At 35.7% G+C, this 21176-nt stretch overlaps 1 non-coding gene across 1 annotated transcript; it reads right to left on the bottom strand.

Annotated features, from left to right (window-relative positions):
• Positions 1 to 346: 346 nt before the first annotated feature.
• LOC148553314 (small nucleolar RNA R71) lies at positions 347 to 453 on the bottom strand. Its single transcript, XR_015893343.1, has one exon. It is a non-coding gene; the product is annotated as a small nucleolar RNA R71 (small nucleolar RNA).
• Positions 454 to 21176: the final 20723 nt, after the last annotated feature.

Here is a 21176-nt window from a genome sequence, read left to right as displayed (position 1 = left end):
AAGGCAGGCCAGAGCCCCGGACATCACTTTGCAACCAGTACAAGTTCAGTACCCGGATCTAGATGTCATCTTTGAGCTCAAGATGAGTATGATCAACTTGCTTCCGAAATATCATGGGTTGCCGGGTGAAGACCCCCTCAAGCACTTGAAAGATTTTCAAGTTGTGTGCTCTACTGCAAGAAGGCATGGCTCGGATGAGATAGCCGTCATGGTCTTTGCTTTCCCTTTCTCTTTGGAAGGGAAGGCAAAAGAATAGTTTTACACCCAGTCTGAAGAAGTGATTTCTAATTGGGATTTGTTGCGCAAGGAGTTTCTTGAGAAGTTTTTCCAACCGAAAAAGATACATTGTTTAAGGAAGGAAATCACATGCATTATGCAAAGAGATGGAGAAACCCTTTATGAATATTAGGAAAGGTTCAAGAAGTTGTTGGAATCTTGTCCTCACCACCACATTGATGAATTGGTGCTCATAAGCTATTTTTGCCAAGGGTTCGTTCCTCAAGACAAGCTCCTTATTGTTGCCTCAAGTGGAGGATCTCTTACTAAGAACAAAACCGCAGAAAAGGCTTCGGAGGTCATTGCAGATTTGGCTGATTCAGCTCAACATTTAAGGACAAGGAATACCCAACCGAAGGCCATAAGAGAAGTCTCACCTTCCAGTGATGCTATCTTGACTAAGACGCTTGGTGAAATGACGGTCTTGCTAAGGCAAATTACTCAAGGTCATCAAATCCCACAAATGTTGCTACCTCCTCCCCAACCTCCTAGAATTGATGGGCCTTCTAGATCTTGTGGTATTTGTGCTTGCAATGGTCACTACACCGATGAGTGTCCTCAAATCCAAGAGGACAACACATTGACGGTGGCAAACCCTTATCCACGAAGGTCCAATTTCAACCAAGGGAATCAAGGATCTTATCACTATGGAGGAAACCAAGGTCAAGGGTAAAGAGACAACTCCAATCAAAAGTGGAATCAACCTTCTCAAGCTCAACATTGCTCCAACTAACAAACCTATTATCATCAACCTTCTCAAATCCAACAACCTTACCATCAACCACCATAACCTTACTACCAATCATATCAACCCCAAAGCCCACCTCATTCCCAACCCAATCAACAATCACATTCCCAACCTCAAGCAAGGTATCAACCACCACACACTAGGCCTACCTTCCCTCAAAATAATAACACTTCCTCTTCAACCCAACCTCATATGAATGATGCACTTCAGAGCTTCATATATGAGAAAAGAGAGTTCTACAAGAAGCAAGAAACATACATGACAACCATTGTCGAAACTTTATCCTATTTGACTCTTTCACCTTCAAACACTCACAATACCCACCAAGCTTCCACCTCTAGTGGTCTACCTTCTCAACTTCAACCAAACCCCAAGGGAAGCATTAATGCTATCACCCTAAGGAGTGGTACCAAGCTAGATGAAGTTAGTATTAAGCCTACAAGTTTGACCAAGCAACCCCACAATGAAGAAATGGAAGAAGAAGTGGAGGTGGTTGAAGGTGAGATGGAGGATATTACAAGAGAAATGGAGGATCTATTGAAGGCCAAGGAACCCAAAAGGAAAAATTCCCTCGAAGAGCCTACACCAATTCCTTTTTCAACGGTAGCTAAAAAGGCTAAAAGACATAAAGGCTTTGACCCCAATGTGGTGGATATTTTCAAGAATATAGAAGTTACCGTCCCTCTTTTTCAAGCCATCTAACAAGTTCCAAAGTACGCTAAATTTCTAAAGGATGTTTGCACTCACAAGGAGAAGATTGATGAGCTAGATAAAGGTCCGGTGAATGACTCTATTTCTTCTCTCATTTCGGAGAAGTGTAATGATCCCAGTCCTTTGTTTGGTGACTTATGTGATTAGTGAGATTGAGTTTATGGATTGTATGTGTGATTTGGGAGCTTGTGCGAGCATTATGCCCCTCCCTATCTACGAAAAGTTAAACTTGTCACCATTGAAGCGGTCCGGAGCAAGATTTGTGTTGGCAGACAAAAGTATTGTGTCAGTTGTGAGAATTGCAGAGAATGTATTGGTAAGGATTCAAGATTTGCTATTCCCGGTGGATTTTCACATTTTGGAGACCCCTCCAATTGACTCGGACAAGCCATCCTCTATTCTCTTTGGGAGACCATTTTTGAAGACATCTTAATTCAAGTTGGATGCATTTTTGGGAGATTACTCATTTAAAGCCGAGGGGGAAGTAGTGAAATTCACTTTGGATGGATCCAAGAAATCCACCGTTGAAGTATACTCTATCTTTGGTTGTGACCTAATTGAAGAACAAGTGATTGAGTCTAATGAGGAGCATGAAGAAGAAAAGGTTGTCAAGGAGCCTAAGTCATTGGAGCAGACACAATCCAAGCATGCCAAGGAGTTAGAGATCTTCCTCCTTGGAGATGCTCCAAATGTTGATCAATGAATTCATGCACATCCAACTTGTGGACGTTGAACCAAAGTGCTAGGTGGGAGACACCCCACCATGGTAATATTGTTCTAACCCTTCTCTTTTAGTTTATATTTTGACTTAGTTACTTTTTGTTATGTTGGTTTACTTAGGATTAGTTTAATCTTTGAGCATAGATAGGTTAATTTGCATATGGATCATGATTGTATGAATTTTTAGATTTTTGGGGTTGAAATTTGACTGAGCTAAGCTTCAACACCATAGATTTGGAAAGAAATATTTTTGGAAAAAACAGGGCATCGTGCGTGTGCACACCTTTGTGCGTACAAACACAATCACAAAATTTTGCATCTTGTGCGAGCACACCACCCTGTTAGGAGCGCTCGCACCTCTCTATGCGTGTGCATCTCTTTATGTTTTATGCTCTGTGTATGTGCACCCCTTTTGTGCTTACGCACACCATCCTTTTTTCACGCACACTGTGCGAACGCACCCGCTTGTGTGTATGCTAACTTTCTTGCACACCCTCTGTTGGGAGCGTTCGCATGCCCCTATGCGTATGAACCCCAACCAATTTTTGCTCTTGTGCATGTGCACACCTACGTGCGCATGCACACATGATCATTCCCCAAGTTATAAAAAATGGTGTTTTGTCCACTGCGCGAGCGCAGAGCCTTGTGCTTTCGCACACCAGCTCGCTCCCCCTCTATTAGGAGTGCTCGCATGCCTTTGTGCGTCCGCATCTCCTTTGTTCTTGCTTCTTGTAAGTACGCGCGAACGTATGTGTGTATGCAGAAGCATCGGTCTAGACGTTAATCAGGGAGAAAACCCTGTCGAGCCAGCAGCTTCCATCACTTTCTTCTTCTTCCTACTGCTGTGCTCTAGCCCCTTCCAGCCCCTTCTGGCTACCCTGCCGCCAGCGCGCACTGCCGTCGTTCAGCCGCCGCTACTACCCTCTTTCTTTCTTCTCCCTCTCTTCTTCTTCTCTTTTTTTCCCTTTCACCGGCGAGCTTCTCCATCCTCTATGGAGCTCCGGTGTGTCTCCGGTGAAGCTGACCGCCGTGACCTCGCAGTGGCTATCACAAGTGCCACTGTTTCATATTCTCCTCTTGCATTCTTCATCCTTTTATTTTTAGGTTTTATTTATTTTTATGTTGATTTGTTAGCTTGTTTCAAATTTAGTTGAATGAACTAGATCAATCTTATTGCTTGGTTTAATTATCATTGTATTGCAAGTGTTTGTTCTCTGAATTATTAGGTTATTATTGATTAATTTTGAGCTTGAATGTGATAAGTTTGCACAATGAACATTAAGTGTTTGATGAAATGCCTAAGTGAAATTCTTGTTTGATTAATATGAAATGGCCATCATATATTTTCAACATCTTCTTGGTTGGCATATTCTATGATTTGTGCAACATCAAATATGGTTCTTGATGATGTTAAACTTGAATTTATCAATGAATTTCCCTGTTCTTGAACTTCAAGTTTCAAACACCCATGAGTTGCATAATTTTCCCTTATTGTTAATGGGTGACTTGTTTAGGAACACATTGATCTTAATTGGGTTCAATTTTTCATTGTTCATCTAAGCAATTGAATTTAAGTAATCACATTACAAGTGTTCATTTCTTGATGTCTTGATCACACATCTTTTGCTTTAACTCAAGCACATTGTCTATGTGATTCTCGTATTTTCTGGATGAACAAATGATATCCAACTTGGTTTAAATGGTTATTGTTGTTGTGCATATTCACATCAATGAGCCTTCTTTTCCACAACTCCAATACCCATTTTTGACAAGATCCCCAATTAGGAGTTTAAAGTTTCTTCATATTATTTGTGCTTCCTAATTGTCCTTATTTTGTTGTTACCATATGATCTTAAAATCTATTCTTTTATCTCTCCTTTTTAGGATGCACTGAAAAGGCAAAGAGCCAGTTCCACTACCGGTAGACCCAGAAAATACTCTTCTGTACCCCTCCGATTGTCGGAGCATAGAACTGAACACCTTTGCCAATAAAAGAGCTGACCTCTAATATGCCAAGCTTGAAAAGAGGTCAATCCATTGGGAGCGGAAGCTTAAGGTTCCAAGCAAATATGCGGTGCTCATCCATAAAAGAATTGCCTCACTTTATTAAGAATTTCTTAGTCAAGACCTCATTGAAATTAATGAGTCTATAGTGCGGGAGTTTTATGTAAAAAATATAAAGGTTGGAAAATAGAGACCGTATTCCTCTGAGGGAAGATGTTGGATACTTCCAACAAAGCTTTCGAAGCTCTATTGAAGATTCCCCACATTCCAGCTACTATGGATCCATACTCAAGAATCAAAGAAGATGTGCTTAAGGAGAGGATGTCCTTCGCTCCAATTCTGAAGAAAATCGGCCGTCCCGGTGCATCTTGGGAATATAGCAAGAGAAAAAAAGCTATTCCTATTAGCATTGCTGATTCTGATTTGACCGCCGAGGCACGTATTTGGAAACAAATAGTGGCAGATTATATACTTTCCAACACCCATGGTACCCATATCCGACTTAAAACCGTTGTATTGCTTTGAGCTATTATGGAAGGCAATAAGATAACTGTCTTGCCCTTGATTCGCACATCGAAGTGGAATGTAATCCAAAGAAGAAAAATCAACATTCTCTTTCCATCACTTGTGATGAGATTTGCTATACTAGCGGGGGTAGAGAGGCGACCTACAGACATCATGTTCAAGATTCCAATTGGTAACCAATTCATTCCAAATGGAGATTTAGATGGGTCCACAAAGAAGACACCCTCCAAGAGGAAAGCACCTGAGCCATCATCATTGGCACCATCACCTTTTATCCAGTCTCTTCTAGACTTGATCCAGGACTTGTTGCATGACATCTGCCACATTGAGTACCTTAAGCACAAGCGTTTCAAATGGGTCGCGGTAAAGCTAGAGGGAAGAGATCCTGGCCCAATTCCAGCAGCCTCGCCTGAGCCGGTTTGGGAGGACGATGGTGAAGATGAACAACCCGAGCCCCAGTATCCACCAGCTGAAGGTGGAGCTTCTTAGATCCTCATCTCTCAGATTGCATGCATGCACAGAGGACCGTGCAATGATCAAGTGTGGGGGAAGATCCGCAACTTTGGGGATGTAAAGTTCTCTTTCTAAATACTTTGCAATACTTTCTACTCTTAAGAGAATTAGGTCTTTTGTGAATATTGGTTAGAATTTCATTTTTATGGCACTTTACTTAGTTTTCCCTATACATATATCTTAGTTACTTATAGTTCTAAGGTAACAATGAGGACATTTTCTAGGAATCTCTTAGGGTATTCCATTAATTAGATTTGAAAATTTATTTTTTAACTTGCTTGAAATATACTTCTTAGGGAACATAGAAACAGCTAGAACAAAACATCTATTGAGATTTGAGCTTTAATTGTGTGGTTGCACATTTTCAACCACAAATTTTGTTCTTGTGTGCTATACTCCTTTATGATTGTGATTTTATATCTATTAAATCTTTATGTCCTATAATTGATGTCTTGAATGCATTTAGTATGATTGAGAATATTTTTGAAATTGAACTCACTTAGCCCATATAGCCAACCCTTACAATTACCATTGTAACCCACTTTTGTGCATTTTAACTCTCATTTTGTTTGATTTTAAGCATATCATTCTCCCTAAAGCAAAAACCCATTAATGTCCATGGATTATTTCTTTGATTAGCTTGGTTTGAGTGGTGTGTGTTATTCAAAGTGTAGGGGAAATTTGTTGGGAAATATTAGTAATGAAATAACATTGGGTTTTCATCGAGAAAAATTTTGGAAAATGGGTGAACACTCATGCATTCATAGTTTAAAACATATGCATTTCTTTTTGTTGACAAAAACAAAGAAATTTTGATTGTAAAAAATAAAATTTTAATATCAATCTTGTGCATAATAGCATATGAAATAAAGAGTTAAATAAAGAATGCATATGTATGTTTCTTGGAAAGACAATGCATGAGTGAATGTGAGAAAGGAGATAAATGGGAAATTAGGTTGTTTTCCTTATGTGTACATGGGATGATATAGGATCAGGTGGGTTACTTGAGCTAATCAAAGATCCAATCTACTAGTCCACTTAACCATATTAATCCTACCTTTACCCTAACCTCGTTACAACCCTCCAAAGACCTCATGTAATTTGTATTCATGCATCAATATTTGTTGATTGTTAGATGATTAGCAAATCCAAAAATAACATGATTAAAGGAGCATGGAGTGATTAAACCCTACACACTGAGTCATTAGAGTGTATACACATCGGGTGAGGGGTTCGATTGCTCAATTCTATGCTTCCATCTTTTACCTTGAGTTTTCTTGCAAGTTTTGGAATTAATTTTTGAAAACTTCAAATCAAATCTTGGGATATTGTTCACATTGCATTAATTCCTTGTCTTGGCCCTAATGATCTATCTTGGATTAATTGAAAATTTCTTGTTTGTCTTTTTTACCAAAGTCAATAGGAAACTATAGTATAGACATATGTAGTTAATATTTTGCATAGTTGCATGCTGAAAAACCCCAATTTTGTGGTTTATCTTGTATTGAATTTGGTGGATTTTATCAACTTTTCTCACATTTATTCAATGAAATAGCATGGTTTTGTAATTCTCCCTAATTTGTGCTTAAGAGTGAAAATATACTTTTTAGACCTTTAAAATAGCTAAATTTAATTTACTTTAATTCCATTCGATGCCTTGATATGTTTGTTAAGTGATTTTAGGTTCATAAGGCATGGACAGGGTGGAAGAAGTGAAGAGAAAAGCATGCAAAGTGGAGAATTCATGAAGAAATGAGGATTTGCTTAACTAAAGACGACACACACGCGTGACCCATGCATACACACGAGAAGGACATTTTCCAGGCGACGCGCACGCGTCACCCACGCGCACGCATGACGTTGGTCACGTGACCTCATTAAAGTGAATATGATGGGGGCGATTTTTGAGCCATACAGGCCCAAATCTAACTCATTTAAGAGGCTATTTGATGCAGAAATCAAGAAGGGTCAAGGGAGGAGCAATTAGTGTAGCTTAGGATCATGCTTTACGTAGTTTTCTAGAGAGAGAAGCTCCATCTTCTCTCTAGAATTAGGGTAGAATTAGGTTAATTTCTCTTAGATTTAAGACTTAATTCTTGTTTTCATCTAGTTTTTATTACAATTTCTTGTTCCTACATCTTTATTCTTCTAGTTCTTTTTGTTAATTTCCCTTTTATGCCTCTCTTTAGTTTATGAACTATTGTTGATTTTCATTTCCTTTAATGCAATTTCATGTTTTATGTTCTTTTGATGTTTAATTGAGTTGTTATCGTTATTTTCTTACACTCCATACTGTAGAATTTATTATTCCTTGCAATTTTACTATGCTTTCCTTTTATGCCTTTCAAGTTTTTGACAAAATGCTTGGTTAGGTGCTCTTGAGTCATTAATACTCAACTTATGTTGTTGATCTAGAATTGTTAGTTAACATTGTTTTCATTGACTCTAATCTCTTACTAATTCAATTATTAAGTTGAGTAGGACTTATGGATTGAGATTAACTAGGCATATTTGACTTTCTTCTGATGTGAAGATGACGTAATAGGCTTTAGCTCGTGGTAATTATTGTATTATGATTAATGACTAGGATAGAAAGCCTTGATTCTCAATCCTTGTCATGAATGCCTCTTTTTAGTGATTGTTATCTTTAAGTGTTTGATTTACTTTTATTGTCATTTAAATTTATTGCTTCTTTATCAACCCACCCCCTGAACCTCAACCAATATTCAGCAATCGATTGTAATTCCTAGGAAGAACGACCCGGGACTAATACTCTAAGTTATTTTTATTGGGATAAACTTGTGACAACCAAAAATTAAACTTTGATTGAGTGTTATTTGTCGGTTTGGAACTATACTTGCAACAAAGTGATTTCTTTTACCGAGAATAAATTCTAAGCCGACGGTAACATTCTTTCACATGCATGTAGTTAGTACATTAAATGAGTGTTGCCCTTTTTACCCTTCTCCTTTGATTGAGATTAGCATGAGGACATGCTAGTGTTTAAGTGTGGAGGAATTGATGAATCCATATTTGGTGGTAATTTTTGGTTGGAATTGAGTGGATTTTATCATGTAAACCTACATTTATTCCCTTAAATAGCATGCCTTTGAGTTTTCCTCCTAAATTGTGCTTGATTGTGAAAACATGCTCTTTCATGCTTAATTTAATCAATTTTATTCTATTTGCATTCCATTCGATACCTTGATGTTTTTGGTGAGTGATTTTAGATGTAATAGGTAGGAATGGCTTGGTAAGAATGGAAAAGAAGTATGCAAGAGGGAGGAAATATGAAGAAATGATAAACCGTATTTTTCGAGTTTATCTTGTGTTAAATTTAGAGGATTTTATCAACTTTTACTACATTTATTCACTAAAATAGCATGCTTTTGTAAATTCTTCTTTATTCGTGTTTAAGTGTGAAAACATGCTTTTTAGGTCTTAAAATAGCTAAATTTAATTCACCTTGATTCCATTCGATGCCTTGATATGTTTGTTAAGTGATTTCAAGTTTAGAAGGCAAAGACTGGACTGAGGGAATAAAGAAAAAGCATGTAAAAATGGAGAACTCATGAAGAAATGAAGGAATTGCTAAGCTGTCAATCCTGACTTCTTCGTACTAAATCGATCATAACTTGAGTTATAGAGGTCCAAATGAGACGGTTCTAAAAATGATATAAAATTTGTCATAGTTGCCTGGCGTTTAAATGACGTGCATGCGTCGCCCAAGCGTGCGCATCGCAGGATCAGCGTGGGCCATTTTTAGCAACTCGTGGCCAGCAATTTTTAGCTCATTTTGGGCCCAATCCAACTCATTTCTGATGCTGTTAAGTCCAAGGATTGAACGGGAATGAACCAAATAGTGTTAGTGGGAGTTTTCATCATGTTTTAGGCTAGAATTCTAGAGAGAGAAGCTCTCTCTTCTCTCTAAATTTTAGATTAGAATTAGGGTAGATTTTCTTAGATCTAGTTTTAATTGTTGTTTCCATTTACTTTTCCTTTCAATTCTTTATTGCTACATCTTTGTTGTAACATCCCTTCCAGCAAAATACCTTGCTTAAGTCAGGGTATTTCTACTAGAAAGAACGTTACGTGACCTTTTCTAATATTAACTACTTAATTACTGAGCCTTTGTATCGATTTCGCGTTTCAGTTTTAAGAAAATGCCAGAAAATTTTATTTTTATTCATTCAAGACATGTATCAAAGATAAGCATTGCAAATAATAATAACAATCATATAAGTATTATTAATAGTAAATCTTATACATAAGAAGTCATATAAACCCAAAAACAACACCTACCCCTCTGTTAAAATAAAACCTCAAAGGACAAGAGCGAGGGGACTCTATGAAAGCAATTAAAACCATAAAGAAAACCTAGTAATCGCTTGCAGCTTCAAATTGCGTCTTCAAACCTGTGTCACTGAAAGGGTGGAAAATTTGGGGGTGAGAACCAAACCACATGTTCTCAGTAGAGGTCGAGAATGCCGTGAAAGTAAAAATAAAGCGCAAATAGTTAATTTCATTCGGAGACATCTAAAAGAAAATTAACCTCCTTTAAAAGCATTAGTTAATTATTCAAAATCCTAGACCCATATTTTCTTTAGAAAACTCTTAAAAGTTTCCTAGACTGTATGAATGACCAACCTGTTCCAAGCATAGGTTCATTAAGTCTATGCTGAACCAATTTGATTTTTCATACTTTACTAGACCATAACATAAAAGAAGTTACCTATGCAGTATAAATGATCATCCTGCTCCAAGTATAGGTTCATTAAGTCTATGCTGAACCAGTCAAATACTTTATACAGAACTAGACCTCAAACGTACCAGTCACAGCCTCAGGCCCAAACAACTCAATCAACATCCAATCACCACAATCCAAACAATCAGTTACAAACACAGGTAATGAGGTTCAAACACAACCAAGAGCAATTACATCAAGTATAGCAATTAGCAATTAAAAAGAATTATTTACTTAGGCAAACCAATTACAATATACACACCCAAACAATGTCACATAGATGCATATAATGAATGTCTAGTCTTAGTGCAGGCCATGAGCTCATGTGTCGGTTAGCACCTACATTCCCGACATTTATCCGGTCATGAGTTCATGATATCTCGAATATAATTTTCCGTTCAAATAAATGCGCATATAATTATTAGCAGCTCTATTGAGACAGCCTCTGCTTTCTACTCGCAGGAAATATACTCTTGGGAACAGAAAATTGCTATCGGTATCCTAGTTTCCCTACAGAAGCTCTTGGGTTGCTTTAAGCAACAGATAAATAAATATTATCTCTTGGGTTGCATTTAAGCAACAAATAAGCAAACAATATCTCTTACGTTGCCTCAAGCAACAAACAAACATCTCTTGGGTTGCTTCAAGCAACAAACAAATAAACAAATATCTCTTGGGTTGCCTCAAGCAACAGATAATCATACAATAAGTACTTTACTCTTTCCTTTTTCTTTCATAATTGCAAGTACGCAAGCGGGACAAGACCCACGCCCTTGTCAACAATCTCGTATACCAAATATTCTTTTCTTAAAAGAATCATTAAAGTTATTATCATTAAATAAGCCTTAAATATTGATTTTGATTAAGTCCTTATACTTTTATAAAAATTTGGACATAATCTCCTTTAAAAATAAGACTTAGCCACCCTTACGGGTTCCTTCTTTCTTAACATTTCATCAGCCTCTTTCAGCAGTTGCCACAACAATATATATTCTCAAAAACATTTGATAATAGTATAGAAAATCTATTTCTTAAATTCCATATCCAAAATAATTGCCAACACAACCTGGCAACCTGATTTCCATTTTGTTTTTAAAATTACAAATGAATTCAGAATCACGCAAACTTTATATCCATACGACCATCTCAGATTAAGCTTTCTATTAAATCAAAAATCATAATTTTTCACTGACTCTAGCTTCGGGAATATAAGCAAAATCGTGATTGTTCTGCAGTGTTTTAAAACCAGAAGACAGCAGCAGCATACAACCTTCGAAATTTCATATAAAATCCAAATTAAATCCAACCACCTTGAAAATTAATATGGTTAAACATAACTTATTCAAATTTCTTTCTCAATTAGTCCCAGGGTCATACCATTTTTAATAAAGGAGTTACGTAGCTTGGAAGTTAGGTAATTTTCTGCAGGAATTCTGTTTTACAAATCATTGAACACAACCTCTTCCAAGTCCCATAACTCACTTATTAAAACATGGAAAACCCTGAAATTTGAATCATATATACTAAACATACTCAACTTTCACCTCCAATTGGTTTCATCTCAATATCATTCCAGAATTAAAAATTATAAAGTCTCAAAGTGACTGACTTAGAAAACAAAACCTGATTTTTACTGCATAATACATCTTACTTTAAAAATCTAAATATTTGAAACCACAACTCTAAAAATTCTAAATTTTTATGAAATTAAAGTATTAGGACCAGAGTTTCATTTAATATTGGTTCCATTTCAAAATTCAAACTGAAGAATTTCCAATAAAGTAAACAAGTTGCTGCTGTGTTAAACATTCTGCAGAAAAACCAGATTTGACATCCATAATTCGAAAATTCACCATAAATCATAAACTTAATGAAAAAGTATCAAATTCACCAGTCCAGCTTCCTATATCCCCAAGCTAAATCCAGACTTGGTCCCACGCAATTCCGATCATCATAGAATTAGTTATAGATTTTCAAAGTTTCCAGCTTCGTTTGAAAGCAATGCAGAAAATCAAGTTTTACATTTTAACTCTGAAAAATCATAACTAGTTCTATCGTCAATTCAAACTTCTCAAAATTGAATTCCAATAACAACTTTTATCATAGTTTACTCAGCCTTTACTCTCATATCATTTCGATCATTATTGAATAACTGATTCACTTCCAAAGTTGTCTTAGTTTCAAAAATCAGATTTTCAGCAATTAGTTCAGTATTTCAAGATTCAGTCTTCCAATTATTCCTTAAACCCAATTTCAATTAATCACTAACTAAGTCCGTTACAGTAAACCAACTCAACAGCAACAATTTCAATTTGATCCATCAAAGTACAGAAATCACAATAATCTCTCATCAAACAATTCATAATTCAATTTCACAAAAATCAACGAATTCAACCAAAGTCCCAATCAAAATCTCAATCATTCCAACCATAATTTCAGCCACAATTCAACATTCATATAATTAATCAATTACTCACAGCTATTAAATCTATTTGCAGTTATTCAATAAACCTTGTAGGCATTCTTAAATTAAAATCGTTTTAAACCCCCTACATCGATGTCGCAATTGCAGAATTTGAACACAACTGCCCCCGTTTCGTTTCTAATTTACAGCAGTGACAACAATCCTAATGCAATCAAGGACACCGCGTCAACTGGAACAGCAACAGCTTTAATTTCGCGGCAATGATGATGGTTGCAGCAGAACAAGAATTTGAATCTAATGTAGTCAAGGGCAGAAAATAGCCCTGGGAATTGACGACAAAGTAAAAACTAAAATTGAATTAAAACAAGAATATAACAGCTATAACAATGCCAAAACAGAGCGTGCAAATGGACAAGTCCCAAAGAAAAGATTAGACTAGTACCAAGATAATAGAATCAGAACCAGCAACAGCCCGGCGTTGGCTTCCGGCAGCGGCAACACCTTCGCCAGTGGCTCCAATTGGGACAAACTCCAGCAAACATCATATAACCAAGGACATCAGAGGCAGATACAGGGTATTTACAGAGCAATAAAGGTTCAGAGATGGTAGTTCTCATGGCTAGGGTTTAACTGACTCACCATTAATCATGGCGGCAACCAGAGATTCCGGCGGCGGCGGCGGTGGTGAAGAGACGTGGCGTTGATGACAGAAGACTTCTCCTTCCTCCTCTGTTCGCGATACACGACGGTGGCAAAGTATCCCGTCACGGTCTTCCCCTCTCGCTCTCCTCGGGCGCGCTTGCCTTCTCTTCCTCCGCGAACAGCGACAGTGAGACGGCCAGGGTGCAACGGTGCAGACGACGCGTGCTCGCAGCAGCGGCTCCCCCTACGGCCAGCCCGCGACGACTCTCCCTCTTCCTTCTCGTGCGATATTCTCCTTCGAAGCCCGTTTCGATCTTTCTCTTCCTCAGCTGAATTCGGCAGTTTCATGGTGACAATGATGGCAGGACGCGACGGCGATGGTGGTACTGGGCCGGCGACGCTCTTCTTCCCTTCCGCCGGCGCTATCTCTTCCTCCGATCTCCTCTCTGCGCGTGTGTGTGTTTGTTACGTTAAGGAAGGGTAAGGCTGTGGCTGTGTGGTGAGGGAAGCTAGGGTTAGGGTTTCCCAATTAATTTGGGAATTAGGGTTTGAAATTAAGATTTTATAAAAGAATATAGATAGATATGAATAGATATTTTGATAAAATTGAAAGGTAGAGTAATTTTAAAACTAAATATACTCTCTTAAAAATATTTAAGAACATTATTTATCAACATATTGCTAAGTTGAATTGATTATTTCTAATTTAAATTATAAGATAAGCATATTAATCATATTTTTATAAAATATAGTTTAAACTCAATACTAATTAGTCAAATTAAATGATATAACTTTTCATTATTTTTCTATCACCAAAACTTTAATTTCAATTTACAAAATATCTAATTATAATAAAATTGCTTAAACTTTGAGTATTTATAAAAATCCATTTAATCATTCCTAATAAATTAATCTCTAAAAGCTCAAACTAATAAAATAAACCATAATTCATTCATAATAGAAATTACTTAAATTAAATTATATAATACTTTCATTACTAAATTCTAATTTGAAATTATATAAAATAACCAATTATAAAAATTACATAAGAATATATTAATTAACTTAAACTCCAAATATTAATAAAACTAATTTAATTACTCTTAATTAATTAATTTATAAAATAAGATATCAAATTAATAAAATAAATCGTAACCTTTTCAGAATAAAAGTTACTTGAATTAAATTATACAATTCTTTCTTATTTTTCAATTACTAAATTTATACAAAATATTCTGTTATAATAAAATTACTTAAGAATATTAATTGATTCAAAATAAAACTATCTCCGAATCTATTTAATTAGTTCTATTAAAATAATTTCTAAAATTATAAAGTTTAAACTTAATAAGATAAACTCACAATTTATTCATATTTAGGTTTCCAAAAACGCGGGATGTTACATTTGCTCTCTTAGTTCTTCTTGTTAATTTCTTCTATTTTACTACTTTCATGTCTATGAGCACCTTGTTGATTTTGATTTTCTTTAATGCAATTTCGTGTTTTATGTTCCTTTATTGTTTAATTACTTTGTTATTGTTATTTTCTTACATTTGGTAGTGTTAAATTTTATATTTCTTGTTTTATTATACTTTCCTTTTATGCCTTCCAAGTGTTTGATAAAATGCTTGGTTGGATTTTAGAGTAGATTTTTTCCTCTTGGCTTGAGTTGAGTAATGGGAGACTCTTGAGTTATCAAACTCTTTTGTTGATTAGTAATTGGAAGTTGCTAGTTGACTTGAATGCCACTAAAGCTAGTCTTTCACTATGATTTAACTAGGACTTGTGTACTGAAGTTGATATCCACTTGACTTACCTTCATAGTTAGAGGTTGACTAAGTGGAGCAATAAACAATTCTTGTCACAATTGATGAGGATAATAAGGATATGACTTCTAGTTCTCATTCCTTGCCAAGAGCCTTCTTAGTTGTTAGTTTATCTCTTTTGCAATTTACATTCCTTGTTCCTTATTTCAAAAACCCCAAAATATTCCTTCATAGCCAATAATTGAGCACTTCATTGCAATTCCTAGGGAGAACGACCCGGGATTAATACACTCAGATATTTCATTGGGGTTGAACTAGTGACAACCATATTAAATTTCGATGTGAGGATTCATTGTTGGTTTAGAACTATACTTGCAACGTAACCATTTTTTGTGAAAATTCTTTACCGACATAAAATCCCAAATCAAATTTTGGCGCCGTTGCCAGGGAATTGCAATGGTGTTATGTTATTGGCTATTGTGAATATGTTCATATTGTGAATATTTAGCTTTTTGGTTATTTCTAGGACTTGTTAGTAATTAGGAGTTTACTTTTTCTTTGCCATTTTGAGATTTTTGTTTTGATTTCCTCTTTTCCATATGAATTCTCATCCTTGTGGTTTTGGATATGGTTATGACTATGTTGTAGGTGATGAAAAATTTAATGATGGCTAATATTATGGGAAAGATGAATTCTTGAGAAGGGAGCCACATCCATATGAGCAATTGTAACAACCCTGATTTTCGAGTACGTGAGATCTTTTCTGAAAGTACGGATTTCTCCGGAAGATCAATAAAGAGAACACCTCTGATGTATCATCAAGCATCTCAAGCCTCATTGTCATTATGTCATCTTTAAGCTAGAACCTCTTTTGCGGCCAGCTCAACAATGCAATCGCGAAAAACCTAGTTTTTGAACTGTATTGGTTAGGAGTTTTGATTCTGGTTTTTGTAAATAGTCTCAGTTTGATGAACCGGACTCGATTCAAGATAAAAGAGATATAATAGTATAATATCATCATTATATGAGTATTTGAAGCGTCTTGAATGATATTATAAGGTTACCTGGTCAATTTTAGTTAAAAACAGAAAATTGGTTTAACCGGGTTCATAGTTTATTAGTGCAGCTTAGCACCAGCACTCTCTGATGACTTTAGCAATGCTAAGGCCTCTTCGTACATGTTCTATTCTCATAATAAATATGTTACTAGTGTCATTTATGCTAGTGTTCCGATACATCTAGTTTTAGTAGTTATACACCTGAGATATTTTAATATTATTTTAATCCACCTCCAAACCAACCAATCACAACTCACCCTACACCCCAAAAACCCCAAGGCTGGTTCATTTTCACTTTGTGGACAAAATTTCCAAGAAAGAAAAAGAAAGAAAAGTTCTTAGTTCCAAATCTTCAAAGTTTGATTTCTGCTGAACTAAAACTCAAATCAAAATTCTAATTGGACCAAAATGATCCACTCTTCTTTCTCTACATGATCATATGACTTATCATGTCTGGAATTAAGGTGAGTTGGCTACACCATCTCCCTTTTGCTTTGGTTTCAAGGAAACATGCTTAAACATGTGTTTTCTTGATGTTCTTCCTTAGGAATCATGCTTAACTTGACATGAGGGGCAAGAAATGCCTTCCTAACGTGATGAGTGCGATTTGGTCAGTTGAGGGTTTTTGAATTTAAAGTTGTTCTTGATGTGATTTAGGAGTAAAAATTGCTTAAGGACCACCTGAAAGTATAACCGAATTTGGAGCAACAAAACCAGGTAGGGTTTGACAAAATTAATCTTGATTGATTTGTTTTTGAGTTATATGATTATGATATGGTTTGGCTGTGCTTGAAATTGATGGTTTATATGAGTGATTCTTGTTGAAATTTTGGTGAAAATTTGATGAAATTTGATGATATTCAACTTTGAACTTATGTTCTTCATGGCTGCTGTAAAAACGAAACCCTAGGCTCTAAATTGGGGTTCAATTATTGTTAAAATCATGAAGAAAAGATGGGGTTTTAGTGGCTGGAAATTTATTTTGAACTATGGTAAAAATCGGTTGCTGAAAAGATTGAAAAATGGGTAAAAACAGAGAAAGAATCTGAAGAATTTGCGAAGAATATGAAGAACACTTTGAGTGTGATGAAGAACATGGAAGAACAGGCCTTAGATCTTGAAAAGGGCAAGGAAGTAAAATTTATGGTGTTTGGGAGTTATTTGGTAATTTCTGAAAGTTAGGGTGGTTAAAGTAGAAATATTAAAAGTTATGGGTGGTAAAAAGTGAATTTTAAAGGTTAAAAGTTAAAGTGGGTTAATTTTTTAAAATTTAATGATAAAATAATAAATAATAATAAAATACTGAATAATAATATTTAATTAAAAATAATATTTTAATAAAAATAATAAAATAATACGAAAAAGGCAATTTTCCGTAAAAACTTTAGAAAGACAACTTTAAGCGCAGAATCTCATAATTACCTTCATAAAACACTTAGGGAGTGGTAATAACATATTAGTGAGGCAAAGATAAATGAAAGATAAAAAGTTAAAGAAAAGATAAAAACCAAAGAATAGTCTGTAAAGTTTTAATGACAGAAAAACAGATAGATATCAGTGAACGAATTAGGGCAACATAGTTAGTCATTGAGTTGCGACTAGAGTTAGGTATTATATGAAAAGTTAAACTGTTTTGGTATAGACTTAATGAACTTATACTTGGTGTAATGGCCCAACTTCCAGCATGTCATGATCATACTAAAAGTTGAACGTTACCAACTTGTTTTTCCAACTTAAGTAATATTTAATAAATATAAGCCTGTTCGTTGTTAACACCTCGTGAGGTTCGAGTAATTTTTTTTTTAAAACAATAGTAGTTTAGAGTCGCATACATATAGTATAACAATGAAACATGAGTACAGACATTCAAAGAATAGTAGAAGGTAATACATAGAATATCACACCATAATATACATCATAATATAGAAGCAGCTCAGTTATACCAGTAAGGAATTATAACACAGCATCCTTCGGTTAGTGACTCATATAATATATACACATATATACATAAGACATCTCGGGGCCTGGCCTGTCCAAAAGCCCCTAAGCTGGCACCCAGGCTAGGCTAACTCTATGACATGCCTATTCCCTCTAAGCATGCTAGTACAAGTGAGGGAGACACTCTAAGGTACCGTGGTTAGAGTGGACGCCTCAAAGGTCTCCTCGTCTGCAATCCAAAAGCCCCTCACAGAAAACCATTGGGTAGGTGATGATGCCTCCTCGCTGGTGCCCCATCTGGCTCATTGCTTCCAGAAGAGATATCCTCGATCTCAGGGTCACCTACTATATAATTACGTACACAAGGTGCCGCACAACGGATGTAATACTCGCAGTTGCGCACTGGGTCATCATGGATGTACGGATGATTAATCTCGTAGGGCAGGACACCCGTGTCCATCTGAAGAGGTGTAAGGGGTAAGAACTGGGGAGTTCTTAGTAAGGTCGGGATTTTTAGTTAGGTCCATTTATAATGTCCGTTTACAAGTTTCTAAATCCCTTGAAAATCAATGGTTTAATAATCAAATATTCAAAACCTTTTTAAAAGAAAGCAGTTAAATAACCAGAAATCCAAACCCCTTTTCCAAATATAAGAATCTTAAAGGTTTCCTAATAGTATGAATGATCAACTTGTCCCAAGCATAGGTTCAATTAAGTCTATGCTGTAAGAGTTTGATTTCTCATACTTTACTAGACCATAAACATAAAAGAAGTTACCTACGCGGTATAAATGATCATCCTGTTCCAAGCATAGGTTCATTAAGTCTATGCTGAACCAGTCAGATACTTTATACAGAACTAAACCTCAAACATACCAGCCATGGCCTCAGGCCCAAACAACTCAATAAACATCCAATCACCACAATCCAAGTAATGAGGTTCAAACACAATGAAGAGCAGTTACGTCAAGTATAGCAGTTAGCAATTAAACAGAGTTGTTCACATAGGCAAACCAATTAAAATATGCACAAACAAGTATGATGCATGTCTGGTCCTACTGCAGGTAATGAGCTCTTTTGTCGGTTTCGACCCGCACCTGACGCAATCCGACCCTCCAGGTTAGATAAGGCCTTCCCAGAACTTAATCCTAGATTTAAGTATCGCATACCTTCTACCAAGTACTCTTGACTTGCAGGGCTGGTATTTACTCAAATCTCAATATACCGTAGGTATGCGAATCAGGCCTCTACCAAACATTCAGCTTGCAGGGCTGGTACTTCTGTACCGTAGCCTGTCTGGGAAGCAACATCACAATACGGGCGTGCCCGCATAATATTCACAAGCATCACCCGAAGGCTCATAAGTCACATATAACCATACTTTTCATCACTTAGCAATCATCTTCATCATCTTTCCACAATCATAAATCAAGCATCACAACATCACAGTGAGCTCACTTCACAATTCTCTGCTTACTCTGTAAGGTCAAGCGCACTGCCATACAACGCTTAACTCCTTTTCTTTCTAACATGTATGAAAGTTTTTAAATCCTTTTTCATTACCATACATACCTCAATACTTTCTCTTGAACTTTTTCTTAGGTGTTTAATAAAGAGAATTAAAGAATTCTGGACTCAAAACTAACTTCCTGAGGCTTTTAGGAAAAACTGTCTTTTTATGAATATTTTATTATTATTAATAAAATAATATTATTAATAAAATAATATTAACAATAAAATAATATTTAATATTTTAATATTAAAATAATAATATTTTATTCATCTTTCAAATATTGCATTTTGATCCCTGAACTTTTTGGAATTTGCATTTTAACCCCTTAACTTTTAATATTTGCACTTTGGCCCCTTAACTTATTATTAATTAACTTTCAACCCCAAAATTTTTAATAATTATAATTTGACCCCAAAATTATCAAAACCAACATTTTTCTTGTCCTTCAAAAACTAAAAACATTTTCCCAAAAGTTCATCAGATTTCAGCTTGATTTTCAACCAGTTTTTCAATCTTTTTGATAACCGATTTTTACCTGATTTTGACCAAAACAAAGAGAAACGTTTCAGCCATCAAATACATATCAAAGATGCATCAAATATCATGAATTTCATGGCTGGAAAGCCACGTTTTCCAGCAGCAACAATAGCAACTTCACAACCATCAATAACTTGATTTTCAAGGATTAAACAACAAGATTTCATGATCAAACCACCACACAAATACTCAAAATCAAGCCTCAAGCAACAAGATCTGATTTAACACTTTAAGAACACAACCAATTATTGATTAATTTATCAAACCTTACCTCCTTTACAGCTTCCAAAAGCACTTTTACGCCTATTTTAACATCAATAACAACTTTAGAACCATATGAACCATGAAGGCTGAAGCTTCATGATGATGAAAATAAGGTTTTTCTCACCTCAAGAGAGCTAGAAATCACATTTTATTAGAGCCTATGGTGATTGAACAAGAGATCCTAAGAGAAAACATGGAGAAAACATCATCAGCTTGAGTTTCCACCATGGCTGAAACTTCAAGGAGGAGGAGCAGCCATCATGCCTTGATTTAGTCCATTAAAATTGATATAGAAATGAAGAGGAGGAAGAGGTGATCATTTTGGTCGGATTAGATTTTTGATAGGGTTTTAGTTTGAGAAAGAACGAAGAAAGAATCTTCAAGCTTTCATGGAAGTTCTCTTGGTTTCTCTCATGGAATTTTTGAATTTCGGCTTGTCTTGGAAGAAAAGGTGATGTTAATGATGAGTCTTGGGACCCATGGGGTTAGGATAAGCATTATCCTAAAGTTTGGTGTAAAAATATCTCAAGAAAAGATAATTACTGAAGCTAGATGTATTAGAATACAAGCGTTTCTTACTTTTCCCTTAAGAAACCTTTTCTTGAGAGCAAGAAAGGAATCATGTGGTTGCTAACTCTGGGAGAGCCACGTGTCACAGGGTGCTGATTCATGAGAGTTTAATAATAAAATATCATTCTGAAGATAATTACAAAAATTTGATACATCAGATTATACTACTTAAGTATAAGCATGAGCATTACTAGTATAAATGATACTAGTAACATAATAATCA

The sequence above is a fragment of the Arachis ipaensis genome, chromosome B7 (assembly GCF_059453495.1).
Source record: "Arachis ipaensis isolate K30076 ecotype BB chromosome B7, ASM5945349v1, whole genome shotgun sequence".
NCBI lineage: Eukaryota > Viridiplantae > Streptophyta > Magnoliopsida > Fabales > Fabaceae > Arachis > Arachis ipaensis.
Note: the sequence above shows the minus strand (reverse complement) of the source record. Positions and strands in the feature narration are given on the sequence as shown.